The sequence below is a fragment of the Vigna unguiculata genome, chromosome 8 (genome assembly GCF_037176805.1).
Source record: "Vigna unguiculata cultivar grain cowpea cultivar isolate G323 ecotype 2 chromosome 8, ASM3717680v1, whole genome shotgun sequence".
Taxonomy (NCBI): domain Eukaryota; kingdom Viridiplantae; phylum Streptophyta; class Magnoliopsida; order Fabales; family Fabaceae; genus Vigna; species Vigna unguiculata.
In genome coordinates, this window is record NC_140799.1 from 23,824,310 (window position 1) to 23,831,037 (window position 6,728).

Below are 6,728 nucleotides of genomic sequence, written 5' to 3' on the forward strand. Positions count from 1 at the left end.
GAACCTGTAATTGTAGGTTTTTGATAATATTGCATGATTGTGATGATTCTATGCCATGAATTTCGTGTTGTATATGAGGTGAATTAGGGGTTGGGTGTTTTGGTATTGTTTTATTGAAAATTTTACCCAAATGTATGAATATGATGGGTTTATGCACTGTATATGTTGGTTATGGTTCCAATTGTGACTTTGGGGACTATATTGGGTCTACATTGTGTTCATATGTTTGGTGCTCTGTTTCCAATTACTTGGTATTGATTTGCAATGTGGTTGGACATGGTTTCTAGTATGTTGCGTGCGTAAACAATGCTGAAGTCTGTTATTCTCACTCAAGTTGTAATGAATGGACGGAGAAGGGTGATGGGTTGGGGTGTATTGGGCTGCAGACCTAACACAACCGGTTTGAGGGTGGTAGGTGGGATGCCTGGTAAGCCCAAGAGGATCCGGGGGTGTTACACAAGTGAACGAGGCTTGCCTAGGAGAAAATAGCAAAGACTTGAACTCTGATTCTGCTTGAGCATCTCACTCAAGCGGAGGGTTTCAATTTTGGGCGATAGGCCATCTCGCTTAGGCGAGTGTGCCTCGCCTAAGCGAGAAATCGTGAGGGTTTCATGTTTTCTGCTTGAGTCTCTTGCTCAAGCGGAGAGTTTTGTTTTGAGCGACGAAGCCCTTGCTTAGGCGAGCCTTCCTCGCCTAAGCGAGAAATCGTGGTATGTTGGATGTTTAGTTTAACTCGTCGCCTAGGTGAGGTATGTTAGTCCTGGGTGAAGGATGGTCTCGCCCAAGCGAGAAGGAGCTCACTCAAGCGAGAGTTCGTGGACTGCTACTGCTGCAATGTGCTCGCTTAGGCGAGGGATTCTGGCTTAAGTGAGATAGGCTTGGGTGCTTAAGTGAAGTCTTTTAGCCTAAGCTGCGAAGAGTGCAATTGGGTCAATTGGGTGTTTCAAGGAAAGCAATAATGTTGTATCGAATTGATTTATGTTTGATTTGTGAGGCGTGGTCTACAAGGCTTCTACGATATCTCAAAGGTAGGTTTGCTAGGGTTCCTTGAGTTGTGGCTCAGAATATATCTCTTGAGTTGTGGCTCGGGATAGGGGTTAAGCACGTGGCATTCTCTGAGTTGTGGCTCGAAATGACATCCCTTGAGTTGTGGCTCGGGATAGCGGATGAACACGAGGAACTCTTGAGTTGTGGCTCGGGTTAGCGAGTGTTGTCGGTGTGAGTGTGCTAGTTGTGGCCAGTACGGATGGGTCAAGATAGATTGCCCTCCTTAGTAATTAGCTGATGAGTTTGGTAGTCTTGTGACGTACGGACTATGTTCGTATTGGGAACTCAACCTGGCGTTACGGTGTGTGATCCGTAGCATTGTTTCTCGCACGTGCTCTATCGGTTGTGGCCAATAGGTTGGGCAGCAAGACACCTTGAGGTACTCACTAGAAGACGTAGAACACGAATAACATGGTTGTGGCCATGTGGAACGAATGAGGGAATTTCTTGAGTGATTTCGACATCATAATATGGTTATCGCCATGTGGGTTTAGGGTTTAGGGTTTAAGGTTTATGACCATGTGGGATGAAAGGATGGAATTCCTTAATGTGAGTTGACATCACAACATGGTTGTGACCATATGGGACGAAAGGATGTATTCTTTTGATGTGTTTTATATATGCATTTGAATTATATATATATATATATATATATATATATATATATATGTGTGTGTGTGTGTGTGTGTGTGTGTGTGTGTGTTAGCTCACCCTATCTGCTTGTGTTTGGCGGTGATCGTGTATGCGGTACACGTGAGCAGATGATGTTGTAGGTGGATCTGGTGAGGCATAGGCTCGAAGTGTGGGCTAGTCGGGGAAAATATATTATTATTTTACTATTTAAGGATTTGATGAATTTGAAATCTTTGGTTTACAAACATGTATTTGGTTTATAATTCAATTTATGAATTGAAGTTTGAGATAATTTGTATTGTATAAGTTTTAAATTTCCTGCATTTTTGGGAAATGATGTTAAATTTAAATGAAGTTATATAAATTTTCTTATTTATATTATTTAAGTCCGTAATATCCGGTCGGGATGTTATAATCACTAAGAAAAATACACCAACTTGTAGTAGACCTACGAGTATTTGGACATCCTGGTCAATTAGAATCATTACATGCCATAAGCTATAAAGATGATTCCTTAGGAAAAAATAACCCATGTGTAGGTGATCCTATAAGATATCGGATAATGCGACGAACAACAAGGTGAAGATGACAAGGAGACGACATAAACTAGCTACCTAGTGAATAACATATGAAATGTCAGGTCTAGTAGTGGTTAGAAAGATAAGGCTTCCTATCAAATGTCGATAGAGAGTGGGATCTGGCAAATGATCTCCATCATTTTTCCTATACTTGAAATTTACTTCCATAGGAATATCAAATGAAGTAGTTCCATATAGACCCGCCAATTTCATCAAACCATGAATGTACTTTTGTTGCTTTATAAAAATGCCATTGGATTGATGATGTACCTCCAATCCTAAAAAATATGTGAGTTGTCCAAGATCTTTCATGTGAAATGTTGCTTGTAGCTCCAGTTACAGCTTAGTAACTAACCCATGATCAATATACGTAATGATGAGATCATCCATATAATTATATTGACTATAGGTGGAGGAGAACTTAAGTAGTGTAGTAGGAAACCTCTCAAACCAAGCCCGAGAAGCATGTTTAAGCACATACAAAGAATGTTGTAGTTTACAAACATCAGTAGAAGAAGGTAGCATAATTGAGGGAAGTTTCATGTAGATTTCCTCTTTGAGATCATCATGAACAAAAAGCATTCTTCACATCCATTTGATGTAATGGCCAAGATTGAAAAGCAGCAATAGAAAGGATTGCCTGAATTGCAGTCATCTTCACAACAAGAGCAAATGTCTCCTCATAATCATTCTTATACTCTTGTTTATTAAAAAGAGTCACTAATTGAACTTTGTAGCAATCTAGAGAGCCATTAGAGCGAAGCTTGATAGAGAAAACTGATTTATTTCTAATAGGTATGACCGTGGATAACACAATGTCCCAAGTGTGATTTTCTTCAAGTGCCTCTAGTTCTTCTTGCATTGCCTTTTCCAACTTTCATTTTCAATAACCTTTGTATAACTAGAAGGAATAAAAATGAAAGACAAGGAAGTTGATAAAGAGAATGGTGTAAAAATACCATACCAAATAAGAGGTTTTGATGATCAGATGGATTGGCAAAGAGGAAGAGCAGAAGAACAAACGTGACACTTGTGCAAGAGTAGTGATAAGATCAAGTATCGAAGCAAAATCATGAAGGGCACCAAAAGAATGATGACAGACTTGAACCATTCCACAATTTGTGAAGAATCTAAAAAATGTGGCAAAGAGATAAATATAGAGATGAAAATGCAACATATGGAAAGAAAAACTAATTTTCAAAGAAAATCACATTCCTGGAAACTATAATGCGATGGGACTAAGGATCATAAAAAACATAACATTTTTTATTAAGAGCATAGCCTAAAAAAGCACACTTAATAGATTGGTAGTTAGTTTATGACGTTCATGAGTAGGAAGATGCACAAAACAAACACAACCAAAAGTACGAATATCAACGTATGAAAGAGAATGCCCAAACAACTTAGAAAAAAGAAGAAACATTATGTAGAGTAGCAGAAGGTTAACGATTCATTAAATGAACACCAGTACAAGGAGCTTCACACAAAAAATGAGGAGGGATAGAGGATTTAAGCAAAATAGTTCGTACAACACCAAGAAGGTGACAGTTTTTTCTTTCGGCAATACCATTTTGTTCTGGTGAGGAAGGACAAGAACGTTGATATATAATCCCTTCATTTTGAAGGAAATTATGAAAAGCATTAGACATATATTCTCTTCCAAAATCTAATTTTAGGATTTTTGTATGAGCAAAGAATTGAGTCTTAAAAAATGAGACAAAACACTGAAAAAAAAATAAAACTTCGGCATTAGACCGAAGAAAATATACTCAAGTAAATATATTGTAGTCATCTATGAATGTAACAAAACACTTATAACCTGCATGAGAAACAACCGGAGAAATTCCTTAAACATCACTATGAATAATGTCAAAACAATGATTTTCACAAAGTGCATTACGAGAAAATGGTAAAGTTTTACTTTTACCAAGTTTGCATGTAGGAAAATCAAAGGAAATAGGTGAATTTTTATTGCCCAAAGAACCAGATTTAAACAAGGTACTGAGTATATGAAAATTTGGATAGCCTAAAATATTATGCCACATTTTATTCAATTGTCTATCATCTAAACAGACTAGATAAAAGATAGGACAATATATGGAAGAAGATATAAGCATAGCGGAAAGATTCGTCCCACTTTAGGTCCCTCCAGAATTATCTTCCCAGACACAGTCTTGCACAACACAACTAGAACAAGAAAATTGGACATTATAATTATGATCAAGGAATTGGTCAACGAAAATAAGATTTGTAGAAAGACTAGGCGACACCAAAATTTTAGGCAAAGAAGGAGAAATATCACCACTAGCACTAATAGGTAAGGATGTGACTTGATGAATATCACCCTAAGGGCTTTTAGCATGGACTGTTTCCATATTGGACCAACTCAATATTAGACCAGCCTAACCTAATTCCTATCTAAGTGGGCCCGACTCATGCCCAACATGGCTTAGCTAAGAATGGTGTCATACCTACTTGGCTCGGCATGACATGAGATCAACCCAACTTAGCTTGACATGGAACCAACTCAATGTGGCTCGATGTCTCTGTCCAACATAAGTCCAACTTAACATGGCTCAACCTAACTTAGTCTATCTTAATCCCACCCTTGACCTAACTCGACCTAGACTCGATGGGACTAGGCTTAACCAAAGCACAATCCTACTAGAGTCAACCTAACTTGTACTTAGCACAACTCGATTAAATGTTAACTCATTCCAATTTAAGTCGATCTGGACCTAAGTCAACTTAGCTTGACCTTACATGATATTAATGCAACTTAATTTGGCCACAGCTGACTCAATTTGCCTTGGTTCGACAAAGGCTCATCTTGAATTGGACTTGATCGAATTTGACTTGACACAGTTGTAGCTCAACTCGACTAAATGTGGTCCTACTCAACCTAGTCTTAATCATGTCAGGTCTAATACAGTCTTGATCTAACTAGGATCGATCTAAACCTAGCCAACCTCAAATGAACATGCACTCGCTCCGACTCGATTAAATGTGAACTTATTCTGACCTAGCTCGACCTACGCTCAAACTAACATGGCTTCAGTTGGGTTGGGGCTAGCAATGAGACTGGGCAAGGACCGGTTTCACTATCCCGTACCTATCCTTAGAGAAAAAAATTCATCCTTATCCTCATCCCCAAACCCAACGAGTATCAAATTTTTTTGTCCCATCTCCTTCTCCATCTAATAACGAGTATATACTCGTACCTATACCCATACTCGCTTTCTTATTGTTTCAAAATCAATTAATTAATTTTCATAAAATAATTAAAAATAATATTATCAAATATTCAATATTAAAATGAGGGTTGTTTCTTCAATATCAAATATTTAAAAAAAATATAATTATATACATTTCAAATTAGAATACCAAATAAAATTCATGAGTCAAAACATTTATTAAATTTGCAAACATTAATGAAACCTAGTTGATAAATTTTGAAAATATTTTTAAAAAGTATAAAAGTAAAACAAATATTCAAATTAAAAAATATTTTAAAATTTTTTTTACTTCAATTGCTAAAATTTTAATGAAATATCATTTTTTTTATACACTAATAAAAGTTATTACACATCATTTGATCAAAATCACATAAAGAACAAAGATTAAACTAATACTAATAAAATTTTAACAAACCTTTTATCTTTTGAACTTCAATATATGTTGGTTGGTTATCAAAAAATTCATGACAATTACATTAAATTATAATATTATAATAAATAAAATTTATTTATACAATTGTAGTGATAATATTATACGTATGATAATGATTTAGAAAATAAAAAATAAATTATGTAAAATATATAAAAATAGTATTCTATATGATAAAAATAAACAACAAATAAAAATATTGACAAAATTATCAAATGTGTCTTAGAAACAATTTGAGAGACTATTGAATAAAATCGCACAAAGAAAAACAAATGTACAATTAATGATATGATAAGATGAAATATACGTTATAGATTTAAGAAAACTTTTCAAATGTTGTTGAGAGATAACGAAAATTGTTTTAATGAAACAAAAAGAGTTATTCAAATAAAACAAAAATTAATAATAAAAGAATAAAAAAGATAATTTTTAATATCCAGTAAACGAAATGTTTATGCATTAAGAGTATTAAACATTATCATGTGAAAACAAAATATACAATAAATAAAATATTAAAAAAGAGTAGAAATATTCAAATATGAGACATAAAAAATATTTAATTGACGTACATTTTTTGAACATAATTGCGTAAAAGTTATGATAAGACAAAAAAATTATCCTAAAAATGCGAATGAATTTCATGACAAACCAAATAATTAGAAGAAATAAAAAATAAAAATTGTGTGTATATGTGTGTATATGGAAACGAAGATATGGTAGGGATGCGGATGACGATGAGACAGATATGTACATCCCTATCATCATATTCATCTTCATACCCAATTGAAAAAATTGGGAATTCCC

General features: G+C 35.0%; 1 pseudogene; it reads right to left on the reverse strand.

The window, feature by feature from the left end:
- Window positions 1-2,294: 2,294 nt before the first annotated feature.
- Window positions 2,295-4,467, reverse strand: LOC146884263 (uncharacterized; annotated as a pseudogene).
- Window positions 4,468-6,728: the final 2,261 nt, after the last annotated feature.